Source organism: Gigantopelta aegis, chromosome 4 (genome assembly GCF_016097555.1).
Source record: "Gigantopelta aegis isolate Gae_Host chromosome 4, Gae_host_genome, whole genome shotgun sequence".
Classification (NCBI taxonomy): domain Eukaryota; kingdom Metazoa; phylum Mollusca; class Gastropoda; order Neomphalida; family Peltospiridae; genus Gigantopelta; species Gigantopelta aegis.
The window spans coordinates 8,665,807-8,683,097 of record NC_054702.1 but is presented as its reverse complement, the minus strand read 5'-3'; the positions used below and the strand labels follow the sequence as shown (position 1 = coordinate 8,683,097).

At 36.2% G+C, this 17,291-nt stretch overlaps 1 long non-coding RNA gene across 2 annotated transcripts in view; it reads right to left on the bottom strand.

Moving 5' to 3' along the window:
• LOC121372260 overlaps positions 1–16,631 on the bottom strand; it is a 30,330-nt gene extending 13,699 nt beyond the window's left edge. The window contains exon 1 of one of the 2 annotated variants that reach the window (XR_005957907.1): positions 16,392–16,631. This is a non-coding gene — a long non-coding RNA (uncharacterized LOC121372260). Of the gene's footprint in view, positions 1–402; positions 443–16,391 lie in introns of those variants that run through there. The other variant, XR_005957909.1, reaches the window with a different exon arrangement.
• Positions 16,632–17,291: the final 660 nt, after the last annotated feature.

The window sequence follows — 17,291 nt, the reverse complement described above, 5'->3', positions numbered from 1 at the left end:
CGGTTGTCAGGCCATTCTTCTACAACTTCAACTTAAATACACCATTTCATCTGAATATAATTACTACATTCACAAATAATTCCAATCTCTAAAAATCCCTTTATTATAAACCCTTGGATTGGTTAAATTCGTATCACGTGATGATAAAAACTGGCATTCATAGCACCATGAATCTCAGTTTAGCACTATTTTTGGCTATATAGCCGGAACTACTTTATGAATTATGTCAACAAAGGAATCCCCGAGGAATTTCCTTGAGATTCTATTTTTAGACATCAAACAGTAATCGTCTGCCGTCAAACTTGTAAACATCTAAAAATCTTCACATATAAATTATACCATACAAAATAGGTCGCTTCAGACATTTTTTATTAAAGGTTAAAAGTTATTGAAATTACTTACGTTACATGTTTATAGTGAATTCAAAATCCCACAGCTAAAAATCTATTTTGTCGATCCAAAAAAAGTGTATAATTCCAATGGAATTTGGTCTTTTACAAAAGCGATTTCAAAAAAAAAATTCAGTCAGTTCATGCCAACCATTAGCAGTAACGCGCATTCAACATCAGCATGGCACTGTCAAATGTCACGAATACTTGTGTCGCACCACTTGAAGTCACACATGCCAAAACCATCCTGTGTTGCCACTTCCACAATTACAAGGCCAGTAAACACAGAAACTCGCGACACACCTGTTTCATCCATTTCCGGAAACATTGAAACCACTTTCTCCATGTCAAATCTATCAACACATGGAATTTTCACGCACTCAAATATTTTATAACTGTAATTTCAACGTCGTAATTGGTAAATCTGGACAGTAATCAAAAAATGGCGCCCATCCACAGTTCGTAGTTAAATATTCATACACCAACCGCTTCACATATAAATTATACCATACAAAATAGATCGCTTCAGACATTTTTATTACAGGTTAAAAGTTATTAAAATTACTTACGTTATATGTTTCTAGTGAATTCAAAATGTTTCTACTTGGTATTGATATTTAATGCAAAAAATTAATATGAATTGTATTAATGATTGTAACATTGTCATTCTCTCATTCGGGGTATACCGGCCTCGGTGGCGTCGTGGCAGGCCATCGGTCTACAGGCTGGTAGGTACTGGGTTCGGATCCCAGTCGAGGCATGGGGTTTTTAATCCAGATACCGACTCCAAACCCTGAGTGAGTGCTCCGCAAGGCTCAATGGGTAGGTGTAAACCACTTGCACCGACCAGTGATCCATAACTGGTTCAACAAAGGCCATGGTTTGTGCTATCCTGCCTATGGGAAGCGCAAATAAAAGATCCCTTGCTGCCAATCGGAAGAGTAGCCCATGTAGTGGCGACAGCGGGTTTCCTCTCAAAATCTGTGTGGTCCTTAACCATATGTCTGACGCCATATAACCGTAAATAAAATGTGTTGAGTGCGTCGTTAAATAAAACATTTCTTTCTTTCTTTCTCTCATTCGGCTATTGACGGAAAAAGCCGAAACTACCATAGGCATTCCGCTAATTTGAGTATGAATTTCGTGTTAATAAAATAGTAAATAGTTGGAAAATAGAGTTCACTTTTTATTTTAAAGAGGTTTACATTAATGACATGGTTATGTTTTTGGAATTATAAGAATTGAACGTGAATATTTTTTAGTTTCATACTAGCATGAAACTCAAAAAATTTCACGTTCGATTCTTAAATGGAATAGACATTTAAAAAAATATGGACACTAAATAGGCATATTCATTAAAAATAATTTAAAATAAAAGTATGTCCTTTTATAAAAGCTGGTTTATTTACATTTAAACATTAAGAAACCCTATGCGATTATTGGTTTTTAATATTAATTAAAATGTTTATGACTATTTGTTTGTTTTTTGTTTCTTTGTTTGAGCACATTGATGACCATAAAGTAACTTAATTAAATAATTAAATAAATCGGCGTACATCTTTAAATAAAATAACTTGTAACAGTGTCTTTAAATGGTAAGTTTCGGAACAACTGTGTAACATAAACGGATGGAAACTGCCGGTGTAAACGGAATGCAAGTCCGTAGGAACAGTGGTCCTAGGTCTAATATAAATAGGAATGCAAGTCCTAGGACTTACGTTCTTTAGGAATACTGGTCTGACTGTCCGGGCCGGACTTGCATTCCTGGACAATCAAAATTTAAGTCCGGTCGTACACATACAAATTAAATTATAAATGTAAACAAAGCGAAAAACAGTTTCCTTTTTGGTTTATTTAATTAACTTAGGATACTAGCGCCTCTCTTTATTTAAATATTTTCTATTTATTCCAATATTTTCCATTTATATAATTTGCAAAGCGTTTGTACACATTTTGTTGACCTTATTACATGAGCAGAACCAAGGTCTTTATCCATTGCGTATTGTTCCAACTAATAAATGTTTAAACATTTAAAAGTAACTCAAAAACATTTACCATAATTCGGAGCATATTAGTACTCGCAAATAAGTATAACTTGCCCATATGATATACCAACACAATTATCTGTTAGACATTATATATTGGTATTTGATAATAATAATAATAATAATAATAATAATAATAATAATAATAATAGTAATTTAACTATAAAAATGTGATGTATTATCTTGTTATTATATAATTTTAAGTTTGTGCCTTTTTGTCAATAATGTTGTAGGCGCGTGTACATAGGGTGTGGGGTGGGGTGGCATGTTCTAAACACCCCTCTTCAAATCACATTTCTTGACCCTCTCCCCTGCATAGCTTACTGAACATGAACCTGCTTTGTCAACTTTGCTCATTTTAAAAATTAATTTGGTCTAACATATGACATATCAGACTCTAGCCTCTATGATATCTTAGTCCCAACAAACAAATATGTTAAATGGTTTTCATTAATGTTTATAAATTAATAGAAATATCAATGACTAAGAGTGGGTTTTATCAGCTCAATGGGCTACTACACCGACTAAACAACACAGTAATCCCTGAACAATTATCATACTGTCAATAATATACACACATAATTTACAAAGATCCTTTTAAACAGACTGACTACTCATGACACTTTTACACCTGACCGTTTTAGTAGCAATAGGCATTCAGACTCCCTTTTTGGGAGAAGGGTGGGGGAGGCATGCTGATCATTATTGCCCGAATGAAACGAAAATGTCCAAATCTGGAACACAACGTATATTTATATTCGCATTACTACCAAGACGCTAAATAGAATTCCAAACAAATGAGGTCTGCATTTTTACATGGATTACAACTAATATTATGAGTAAAATTATGGAAATGCATGGTAAAGATTTTAGGCCAACTCATTTTGTCCGAACATTTCCATTGCCCCCCCCCCCCCCCCCCCCCCCCCCCCCCCACACACACACTCCCGACCCACACCTCCATCCAGTCTCGAAAGCTTATGATGTTCCTAACGGCCAGGTATAATAATACAGAGACCCTTTCCCCAACTCATATCTTATGCTTTTTATGGTCGAAACTGCCATAAGGCAGTCAGTGATAATTAATTTCAAGTGTTTTGATGTTATTTTTAATTGTTCATCAATAAAAAAATAAAATGTTCATGCTTATTATTCCTGTTATTTTATATTGTAGTAACTGGTCATTATAGTACTAGTTATAAGTACTAACTACTAGAACTAAGTACAGTTTGTAAAGTTTTATTTCAGGAGTTTTCAGGAATCATATATATGTAATAAGCAAACTATCGGAAATAAATTCCAGAGGACTAGTAATACTAGGATTGAAAGTCCTGTGGACTAGGAGTACCAGGAATAAAAGTCCCACGGACTTACATTCCTCGGAATGCACGTCCCACAGACTTAAATTCCTAGGGATACAGGTCCCACAGACTAGGATTCCGAGGAATGAAAGTCCGATCGGACAAAGATTAAGAAAATCACAATTAATCAGATTGTGACTTACCGTCAAAATGTAAACTTACAAAACATATTATTAAAAATTATGTTGGTGCATATGGAAATTATCTTTTGTTGTTCACCAACTGTTAGGTTTTTTGGAGTTACCAGTTTTCATATATATATATTTAAAACAATTTTGGGCTACATATTGAGGGTGTGTGTGTATATTTCTTCGTGTTGAACACATGGACATACAGCCTACTTTATATCTGTAGTTGCTTTATATACTTTTGAAAAAAGAAAGATATTCGTCCTACTTCAATATTGTAACAAAAATGTAAGACGATTACAAAATTTCACTTACATGTCTGATCCACAAGTCTATGACGTAAAAAAGAAATTAAGTTGATACTCAAACTTAAAAATATTTTCTGGCATGGAGATTTGAACCCACAATAATCTTAAGAGACTCGTACACTCTTTTCAAAATCTTTTTATTCGTCAAACTCAATATTGCACATGTATATAAAATGTACAAATAAAAATAAGAAAAAGATGCACACATATGCACACGTACTCTCACATAGAACCACTCACACATTTATCACACACACACACAACACACACACACACACACACACACACACACACACACACACACACACACAAACACACACATTCACACGAGCACCCGCAAAAATTAAAAGAAAATTGAGGGATATCGATCTTACAAGCTAATGTTAAATTTTTTAAGAGATATACTAAATATAAATATCAGTTTTCAAGTGGGTATTTAAAAACTAATTCATCATTATTTAGATCAAGAAAAATATTATTTTGATTTTGATATTGATTTATAAGTATTAAGAAGTACTGTCGCATATAATGCTTAAAAAACTTAACAATATTAACATTTACCCCCCATGATTCCGCTATTAAACGTCTCTTGAAAACTGATATTCTGTATATTGAGAGCAAAGCATTGATGGAATCATTTGAGCAGGTTTGTATTTTAAAATAACACCCGAAAAGCAACATTTTGTTAAATATTTCTAAAGAAAAACCAGTATCCTTAAACATATAAATACATAATTCATAAAAAATAGAAATTAAATCATAAAGTTCATCACAATACAAAAATAAATGACACATATCTTCTTCTTCTTTAAAACAAACAGGACATTGGCTAGATGATACCTTGCCATATTTAAATAATTTAAAGTATGTGAAAATAATGTTATGAGCAATTTTAAAATCCAAGTCAACAAATTCCGAAGTCTTATCACAGTAATGTATTATTTTCCAAACTGGCTTTCAATCTATAACAAACCCCAAATCATGCCATTTTTCTAAACAAGAAGGTAATAAAAAAAAAAATTGAAATTAGTAAGGAATATATTAATTTAACATTAAATTTACTTACATTTATGGTTTCATTATTATTAATCAAAAACAAATCTTTAACTTGTGACGAATATTTAATATTATTTAAAATAGCCTGTTTCCATTCATCAGGAAGCGAGTTCAGAATTACATAATAAGCAGTAGAAATTTCTGCTGCCAACATATCAAGATATTTTTCTTTAATAATTTCGACAATTGCAGATACCGGTAAAAATCCCGGAATAACTTCATATGCAATATCAGCCACCGTTATAATACCACTTTTAATAAAAGAATTAAAACATAATAATTTTTTTTTTTAATTAATAAATGGATTATGAAATATTGGCTGATATAATATTTAAGGGGAAAATGCGTATCTAAATCTGAAGGGAAAATGCGTTCACGCTTTGAAATGTTGTCCCATGCCAACAAAACCTCAGCATAAAAAGGGATAATGTTAGCCAAAGCAGGTTCATCAAAAAATATATTAAAAATATTAAAAGATAACTTCATATTCATGTATTTACCAAGAAATTCAGACATTGTATGTTTCCAAACAGAACTGAAATCATTATTAAAATATTCCTTTAATAATTTAATACGAAAAGCAATTTTCTTTAAAGAGATATCTCGAATATTAAGCCCACCTGAACTTTTACTCCCAATAATAGTCGAATATTTTATTAATCGTACACTTATCCATCACACTACGAGGGAAGGCTGCCAAAACATCACTTTTTTTTCGCGTGTCTTTCTGGCAGCTCGTGCAAATTGCAGAGTATAATAAACGGACATCTAATTTGCCGGACTAGTATTTCTGTCACTGCTGTAGAAGGAATTTAAGTCCGGTAGGAATACAAGTCCTAGGATAAAAACAACTTAAAAATAAACCAGGAATGAAAGTCCGGGTAGGACTATGGTTCCTAAGCTATGGAGGCCCGATAGGACTACTGTTCCTAGGAACCGAGGTCCTACGGACCTGCGTTCCTTTTACAGGTCCTGCTTCATTAGTGGCATTTTAAATTGAAAACATTATAATGGATATTAGAATAGAATGTGTAATTCGTGTATGTATGGATGGTGCATATAAAAGATCCCTTGCTGCTAATCGAAAAGAGTAGCCCATGAAGTGACGACAACGGGTTTCCTCTCTATATATCCGTGTGGTCCTTAACCATATGTCTGACGCCATATAACCGTGAAGAAAATGTGTTGAGTGCGTCGTTAAACAAAACATTTCCTTCCTTCGTGTATGTATATACTGTATGTTTGACTAGTACACACACACACACACACACGCGCGCGCGCGCGAATTACACATTCTATTCTATATATGAAGATTTAAATAATTCTTGACATGGAGAATAATGCTTAATAACATAATTAAACCACTTTTTGGCAGTGTTCCTTTAATTAATTTGCCTTGATGGTATACCATTTCTACAGTAGTCTGTGTCACCAGAAGGCATCATTACAGTATTTATACAGGCATGTATATACTAGTTTGTGCAGCTACACAACTACGGAGACACAGCTACAGAACTACGGAGACACAGCTACAGAACTACGGAGACACAGCTACAGAACTACGGAGACACAGCTACAGAACTACGGAGACACAGCTACAGAACTACGGAGACACAAACAAATAAACATTGTAACTTGGAGGATTATTACCAATAAACAATGTAACTAACATGTGAGAGGCGTGCAATTAGCATTAACTCTCGATTCAATGGTGGGTTAATGAATGAATGAATGAATGTTTAACGACACCCCAGCACGAAAAATACATCGGCTATTGGATGTCAAACTATGGTAAATGCAAAAACAATTGTTTTATGATCAACATGAATATAAAAATTCAACAGTTAAATAAAAACACAGTGTAACGGACTGTGTAAAAATACAAATATCACAGATAGATATAATTAAAATTTAGAATAAAACTCGGTGTCACGTAAAAATTGTAAAATACGTTCTGGATGGAATCGAAATGATTCCATCACATTACTTTGGCCAAAAATATCTTTTCGAGTTTCATGAAGATGCTTACACTCCACCAAAATGTGGCGTACCGTCAGAGTACACTGACAGTACTCACACTGAGGTGGAGGATCTTTCTTTAAGATAAATGAATGGGTCAAGTGAGTGTGACCGATGCGAGCACGACACAAGACTACTTCATCCTTCCTGCACTGTCTATAGGAGGACTGCCACTCTCCCAAGACTGGCTTGATAGCATGAAGCTTGCTCGCAACCTCACGATCCCAATCACGTTGCCAAGTCGAAAAGATAAATTGGTTGATATTATTTTTAAAATCAGTATAAGGTACACCAACCCTGGCATGAGGCAAATCCAAAGCAGACTTGTTAATGAAATGCATTTCTTTAGATTCTTAAGTTGATTAACATTTAATTCTTGATTGGCAAATACTTTATATATTGGAAATATCTTAACATTATCAGCCACACAAGAATGAATATGTTTGGACACATGCAGATGACTATTCTGCGTGAACAATTTGTTGTCTTTGTATATACTATATGCAATAAAGTATATTTCGATCCATCAATCGTGTAATTACATTGCAGTTTTCTCTTGCACAGATTTACGATCACAATTTGTTATAATCCCGTTTTGAGGAGAAAGACAGATAGACAGGGGAGAAGAATTGGTAGACATTTGCATGCGGATGAAATGGCTCAAGTTTATTTCGCTCCTAGACCGCGGCTATTGGAGACCTGTTATTTATTAGATGAGCTAAATGATGATTGATGCTCGAAATTCCACACTGTTTCCCAAATGGATATAACCACGTCATCCCCGGCTATACAACGCGTTCCCGTGTCTGTTTATTGCTAAATCATGAGGGATGACCGACCAAGGGTCGTGTCAGAATTGATTACACGGGGGAGGTAATATGCACTACAGTTATTGTGTTATGTCTGGTGAGTCTGGTGAGTTTTGTTTTGTTTTTCACTACATATATGATTAAAAGACATTTTTATTTTATGGGTGGTTAGCATACAAAGAAAGACCAACACAAACACCAAAACCCAACATCCCCCAAAACAAAACCTCAACAAAAAACAACAACAACGAACAATAAAATAAACCAAAATAATAATAATAATAATAATAATAATAATAATAATAATAATAAATAATAAAACAACAACAGAAAACAAATAAAACAACAACAGAAAACAAACAAAACAACAACAAACAAACAAACAAAACAACATCACCGACATCATCAACCCCCACAAAACAAAGTTTTCAACCCGTTCTGGTCGGAATAACACTGAAAGTCCATATTGTTAAAAGAATATTAAATTGGCCAGGTTCTCATGGTTGAAATGTACAAGTTTTGACTTAAAATATTAATTTCTGTACATGCGTGTGTTCTCCGTTGTGATGTTTATGAAAGTCCAAGATGTCCTCATGATTGCATACCTTTTACAATCCTAATGAATATTCGATGTCTGGCCATACGAACCGATTACGAAAACAGGAATCTAGTTTTTTTCCAGATTAAACAGATTCAATCTGGTGTTATGGAATGTTGGATGCTGTTGGTGATTATAGACTACATTCATAAATCAATATCACATGATCACATATGGGAAATAAATAATGCAAGAAGAACTACGATGTTAGAGGGTCAAATACATTTAAAAAGGAAAAGAATTGTGTTATTTAAAGAGACTGATCCGAGTTTGTTGCCAAATGTTTATAATGAGAATAATACATGAGTGGCCGTTAGACACCATTTATCTTACAACGAGTTGTTTTCAAATGTATCTAACGAGCGAAAGCGAGTTTAATACGTTTTTAAACAATGAGTTGTGAGATAAATGGTATCTAACGGACACGAATGTATTATTCTATTTCTTACATATCCTCAAAACCCCCCAAAAAAACCCCCACCCAGGTTTTAAGCAAATTTTAACATCTTTATCGACTAAAAGATATTTACAAACCTTTGCACTTACAACCCTTTGCACTTGTAGCTGACTTACGCGTCACAGTCACATGATTACTTTTTTTTTAATTGGACGTATGACATTGGTGACCTGGTTATCACCTAGGAGCAGCCAGTCGTATGTTTTGAAATTGTTAACACACGTACGTGTGTAAACAACTATGTGTTATCAAAAATAACGCATGGTGTTCTCACAAACGGGTGTGTAAAAAAATATGTTTTCGACCAAGGGAATCTTTTAACAACTAAACTTACACACTAAATTTAATACATTTTCTTGTTTAGAATACCTAGTGTTTGTATACTACACAGCGTGTTTGCTGTAGTAGCTGAATGAGTTGCAGTTTGATTTCCTAAAATATATTGTTTTCGTACATACGAAATTACTGGCAGGTACCATCCAGTTTGGGTAACTTCAAACGTTAGGGCCACCGAAAGAACATTGAATATACAGAGTCTGATACTCTAAATAAGAAAGAATATTTAATAGGTAATTTCGCTCGTTAAAAAAGGTTATGTTATTCGTAAACTTGTTGCAATGAGTTCAGAGCAGTCTCTTTAACGATGTACTCAACACATTTCTATTTTCGGTTAAAATTCACCTTTGCTACGAAACCACTGGAAACCTGTTCGTTACATTTCAGTAATGGATTAACAAAACAAAACTCCACCCCAAAACAACAACAACAACAAAAACCCAATAAGAAACCCCTCCCCAAAACACCCCCAAAAAAGAACACACAAAAAAAACCCCAAAACAACTCCAACCCAAACAAACCTCCCCCTTCCAAAAAAGAAAAAAAAGAAAGAAAAAGAAGAAAGAAGTAAATTAAATAGAAAAAAAAGAAAGAAAACCCCCTCAAACAAACCCCCCACAAAAAACAACAACAAAGACCCCCCCCCCCCCCCCCCCAACAACAACAACAAAAGAAAAACCTACTTAGTTCACCCCCAAAACGTGACACAACACGTTGAAGTGGTTGACGACGCCGTATCTACGGTACCAAAGTATGAGAATCCGTCATACCAAATGACATACATGTACATGCGTGGCCAGAGCCGTGGCCAACGTTTTTCTGGGTTTTTTCTCGCATTTGGGTATGCACGAAGTATATGTTTGTGTATGCGCTGTGTATGTCTATGTGTATGCGCAGTGTATGTCTGTGTATACGCGGTGTATGTCTGTGTATGCGCGGATTATATGTATGTGGGTTTGCGAGGTAAGTGCGCAGGGTATATGCGTAAGCACGGTGTGTGTGTGTGTGTGTGTGTGTGTGTGTGTGTGTGTGCGCGCGCGTTGTTTAGGTATATGTATGCGCGGTCTATGTGATGTGTATGCGCGGTATATGTGTGTGTTGTACACGCGGTGTATGTATGCACGCTTGGTATGTGTTTGTGTATGCGCGATGTTTGAGTATAATTATGTATGTACGAGTGTGCTTGTAATAAAATGTACTCAAGAAAATATGAACACTGATAGTTTTAACATTAGACTAAACCACAAATGTTTTTCTTCACGTTTGGACAGTTCAGCTGGAAACTCTTTCATTCGATTGTCCTCGCAACCAATCAGCTTGGTGTCTTTGATTAAGTCATTACTTCCTGACATTCCGTTGTGGTGTGTGATGCGAGCTGATGCAGTGTAGACTTCCGCACTACAAGACGACACAACACGAGCAGGGTGAAGAAGAAACTGTGGCCTTTTCAACACAGCAAACAATCGAGGTGCTCCCTGGATTGTCTTCTTTTTTGCGCTTAAAGGGACACACTCTAGTTACGTTTATTTGTTAACCATTACGGCGTTGTTTTTCGCTATTAAACCCCGTTTTTCACAAATAAAATTGCACTTTACTTACATTTTATTATTTAGAATACACATTTCCATTCACCTGAAGTGCTTTTTGGTAATCCTGATGTTTGTAAAACCACGAAATGCATTTTTTGCATTTTTTCACAAAACGTGTTGTCGAGAAAAAACCGTTAAGCAAGCGAGGTCCAATCTATTTTTAGAGGAGATATTTCCATTTCAATGTCACAGACGTTGGTATATCACGTGACCGTTATCATTTTGGTTCGGATTGTTTTCTCGTGCACGGTTCGCGCAATCAACATCCGATTTGTTGTTGTTCATTTGTGAGATTTTTCTTCACAGTTCGTGAAAATTTTCAGTAACAATAAAGTTCAGACAAGTAAGTGTCTCAATACAAAACGTTACAAACCCTTAAAACCAATAATTTTGCTAAGTCTTACGATATCTGGAGAGGGGATACAACCAGGACAGAACAGTTGGAACATGTCCAGGAGAGGTGAAACGAACGCACCCCAAGTCTGTGAAATTTGTCGTGACGTAGGCATTGTTGTGCTTCGAGCGACATCTACCGGTGACATCAGAATACTAACTTTCAAAATTATTTCAAGCAATTGGGACATGGGGATTCCCATGGTATTTATCGATATAAAACCTGCTTTTTCCCTCCATTTGATAAAAACGTGATCTAAGTGTGTTACAGGTTTGTAGATTAACCAAATTATTATTTATTTTCGCTGGATGGAACTAGAGTGTGCGGCTTTAATTTCAGATGAATGAGATATGATACAAGACGATGGAACCAGTCGAATTGTTCGCGAGCGCTCGGCCTTCTGAACACACTACTAGCCTGGACAGTTTTGTTTGAATAGATCTTAATTAGCCTTCAGACGATTCCAGCAGCGGAGCATGCCATTGATTTAACGGTGTCTGACCGCGAATAATCCATATAGTATTTGATGTCCTTGCTATTTCGGAGCCTTTCATTTCGGTAACAGGGTCGTACGCAGTGTAAAATAAACGGGGGATGGGGGTGGGTGGGTGGGGTGACAATACAAAATTAATCAGACCACGGTAATAAAGGATCTTCACCATATAAGACAACGAGGGCACTTTTAAAGTAAAAAGGACAACTTATCATTCTCCCCCCCACCCACCCATCCCTTATATATGATTCTGGCTAGTATAGCTGTTTGTGTAGTTAAAAGTCGGTCAAAATTAATATCGTTGATGTTAGTAAAAGTCCCTAACAGTTAATAACAGTTATTTTCGTACAAATCCCTCGTAACTAATACAAGTTATAAAATAGTTAAGATCGTAATAACAGAACCATTATTATGTAATTAATAAACGTCATAGTTCAATTCAACTTTATTTTCGTGTTTATATCCAATTAAGGTTCAAGCACGCAGTCCTGGATACACCTCATGGGCTGTCTGTCAAGAACAGTGTGTTAGTTGTTAGTGGTTAGTGAGAGAAAACAGGGTGTAGTGGTCTTACACCTACCCCACGAGTCGTTAAAACTCAGCCTTATGTCCGATGGATTAACCACGTAACCACGTAACCACCGAGGCCGGTTACACGTCATAATATCAAAAGTTCCCTTTAAAATAAGATTTGGTTTTGTCAATTAAAGGCAGTTCCACAATTGACCACATAGGAAAGGGGACAACTGTTTTAATATTTTCGTCCTTTTTTTTGTTACAATTTTATTTAAACCATGGAAGCACGTGGCAACCAAGTGGGGTGGTGGTGGTATACATTAATTATCCTTTCAACTGAAGGGACGCATTAACTTATTTGGATGGCAGCGCCCCACCCCACCCCTATTGTTGTTGGGAAGGTAATATGACAAAAAATATATTTGTCATATTACTCGATTCTGTTTGTTAAGCCTGTTGATTTCGTATACATCTATTGTGACCACTGTTCTAGTCTGATTCATCTGGATATATTTATGACACTGGTGTTACAATACATACATACATACATATATATATATATATATATATATATATATATATATATATATATATATATATTCTTCAAAAAAAAGTAGGGGAACCTGAAATAGTAATGTTAATATCAACTATTAAACAGAACATACGTTTTAACGACAGACATCCTAGTAAAGAACGTTCAGGTCTGTTTATCAACACACCGAAACACATTCCATAGTTTGCACGTGCTTCAGCAGTTGCCCCGTACATGTGTGTGGGGTGTCGTTCTCAATTTTGACAATTTCCAGGAAGGTCGATTAATCACTGTGGAACATCATTTCTGTCAATCTTTTTCATTCTGTTGATCATACAATTTTTATTGTTTTGTGTTTATTCATTTTTATTGTTTGAATTTGCGATTTACTGATAAAAACCCCATCAACTTTCAAATTTCACTTCTGACCCCAATCGTCCTTCAAGATCTTTGGTGGTCATAAATCCTACTGTAATACTGAACTACCGGTTGTAATGTTTGCCCAATTAATTCACTATTATCGTATAACCATTCCCCACAGCCAATATACCTTACAATTTTGGCAATTGTACATTCTTATTAGAGTTCCATTTTTCAATATTTTGTTGTGATTAATGAAAAATATATTTATTGGACTTAAAATAACAATTTATGAGAGGAAGCCATTGATTGGTACTTTTGTCCGAGTTTTAATCCTGGTTTTGTTCTCGTTACACATACAATAGCAGAAACACACAAAATGGTGTGAAATGCGTTCACTACACGCTCAATCATGCTGCATGCAATGCATGTGAAATGCCAGTATGTGGACATATAAAAGTCACATAGCGGTGTCATATTCCTGTCACATTAAGAATGCCACGACTCCGAGAATAACAAAGAGATCGAACGTTGGGCATGGTTCAAGGGAGGACTTCGCAAAGCCCAGTTGCTAGGACCTTCAGAGTCCATCCATCAACTATTGGACGACTTGTTGAACGTCATCAACAGACCGAGAGTGTCCGTGATCGACCTCGACCTGGTCAGCGTCCCGTTACGACCCCACGCCAAGATCGGCAGATTCAACGACACCATCTCCGTGACCGGTTCAGAACTGCGACGATAACAGCAAGCAACACGATAGGACGTCATGGAAGGCCTATCCATCCGATGACGGTCATCCGTCGACTCAGAACGGCTGGACTCAGATGCAGACGCCCGTACAACGGTAACATCATGACACCGCGACAACGTGCTGCGAGACTACAGTTTGGTCTCCAGAATGGTAATCATCCACCAGCCTTTTACTGGAGCATTGTTTTCTCAGATGAGTCCCGTTTCTCTGTCTCCTTTGCCGATGTAAGAGCACTGTGTACAGGAGACTCCATGAACGGTATGCTGACGGATGTGTGAGGGAACGTGATCGGTTTGGCGGTGGTTGTCTGATGGAATAGGGGGGCAATCAACTGTGATTCCAGGAGTGATCTCATCATTGTCCACGATGCCCTTATAGCCCAGCGTTATGTTGACGTTATTCTAAGACCAGTTCTCCATCCACTTTTACGACGTTACCGAAGACCAGGAGGTCCCCTTCTGTTTCAACAAGACAATGCCCGTCCACATACTGCAAGAATTACCCAGGCATTCCTGCAACAAGCCGGTATCACCGTTATGAACTGGCCCGCCGTTTCACCGGATGTGAACCCAATTGAACACATGTGGGATGAGTTAGGACGTCGTGTACGTCACCGCCAGCCACCACCGCGTAACGTTGCTGAGCTTGCACAGGCGTTGCAGGAGGAGTGGAGGAACATTCCTGTGGCTTATTTGAGATGTTTGTGCCAATCCTTTCCCCGTCGTCTTCACGCATGCTCACGGGCCAATGGTGGACACACCATATACTGACCTTGATATGGGGGTGTTGAACTTTTCGATTACGAATGCAACTCGATTACCGTACTGATGATAACTGGCCATGTTTCCATGTGAATGTATCTCATGAATACCAGTCATTAATATCATATTACATTATCCATCAATTCATTAATAGTTTGTCGTTATTTGCAATGAAAAGTTGTTTTTGCGTTTTCATTGTGTGTCAGTAATATATATATATATATATATATATATATATATATATATATATATATATATATATATATATATATATATGCACATACATCTTTGTAACTTCTATTAGGAGGAAAACATTTTTTATAGTCGATATATATAGTCGATCTCTGGTCAAATCAATGATTTACAATTGATGCAAGGTTGCGGATTTTTTGTCGGTATTGTTTTTGAAAATCATGAATTGCACAGAAAATGTGGGTATATTTTGGTTTGTTATATCATCCCCCTTGCTTTGACTCCCTTCTCATTGGCGATGGTGCCCGCTAATTTGCACTTTTACCCCAGTTGTTTTCCTTCAATTTTTCAATATAGCCAAGGCAACATTTATGGCTTCGACTTTACCCCAAAATGTTTTAAAAACAAGCCCTGCTACTCACTCAGAAAACCATAACGTGTTTTAAAGATGGTGCCTCACAAGATCATTATTTGAGGAAACGCATCATTATTTGAGGAAACGCAACATTATTTGAGTAAAAGCATCACTATTTCTATGACAAATGACGCTGTGGTAGTTACAACGGAAAATTTGAAAAGTGTTAACACATGAAGGTCAAAATCGGCGCGTAATTGTTGGGCCTTATATCTGTTTTAACATATAACGGACGACATCGTCGACAATGAATATATTAATATATATAATAAATGAAAATATAAACGTAACTTGTCCAAATCAGTGATAGTAGTGTTTTTAATGGACGAAACTAAAGTGCAAACAACAACAACGCAACTGAGACTAATTCAAAGAGAATAAGTTTTAGCTGCCTTTAGTATGTGAATTAAGAATAAAAGTACCACAAACAGATTAAATAGCAATGCTCAATAGTGGATATCTGAAATGACTCTCCATAATCTAAGGGAGTAAATAATAACTTTCCTAAAAACAAATTCACGGCGAGGTCTGCAATAGCAATAGCGAACACCCCCTCCGCCACAAAACACAAACAGAATACAAATACAATAAACATTTATTCAAGTAAAATTTAAAGAAGCTATATCAATAGCTAAAATTACTCATTGATATTTGTTATAAAATGTAAACATTACACCTTGAACAATATGTTTTCCACCATTAATTCGGGGGTGGTGGGGGTGGTGGTGTATGTGTGACAGATTAATTTATAGATATTTATCGCAAATAAATGTGAAAATAACGAAATATGGCATTGCAACTTTGATAATACGCCTTTGATAATATACATATAAGTGATATTTGTTACTTTTAATGACTGGTTATAACATTTTATCTTACCGTTTGACAATATACCGCTATTATCTTCATCAAAACAAGAAAAACAAATGCAATATTGCCTCCCATGTTGTTTTTCGTGGAATTGCAGACGATTCAGTTGTCGTATGGAATGTCGTCTGCGAGTGAACTGGATAACGAGACCCTGTTACATCTTATGACGCATGCCGAATCGTGGCGGCAGGAGAGAGACGCAGTCCTTACAGACATGTGCCGAATCAGACGCAAGAGCCGCCATGCCGCATACATTATGCAAATATTTCAATTCTTTTTCACTTCTCCCACATTTTACAGTCACATGCTTGAAACTAGCTTCCAGCTGCATTCCATCCCTCTCTCTTTCTCTCTTTCTCACCCTGTCTGAGACATTTATTTCAAGTACATAATTTGGTAAAGAAAATCAATAACGGCGCACTGTAGACGGGTCAAGAACCTTTCTGCCAACAATGTGCAAGAGTGGCGACGTGGTCAAGGATGGGGGACGTACTGATTTGGCCAGCTGTTAATATCGACGCTCTCTCTCTCTCTTGGTCGTCGTCGTTGTCGTCATCATCATCATCGTCGTCGTCGTCATAATTGTCATTATCATCATTATCATCATCATCATCAATGCCATCATTATTGTGATGATGATCATCATCATCATTGTCGTCACCATCGTTGTTTCCATTATCGTCGTCATCATCATCGTCGTCGTCGTCATTATTATTATTTCCATTATCGTCATCGTCATCATCATCATCGTCGTCATCATCATTGTTTTCATCATCATCATCATCGTCGTCATCATTATCATAATCATTATCATTGTTGTCGTCATCATCATCAATATTTTAAAAGTTATTGGCAGGACTGAACGGGGAGCAGATCGAAAGGTCATGCTCCGATTTTATAGATCTTTAG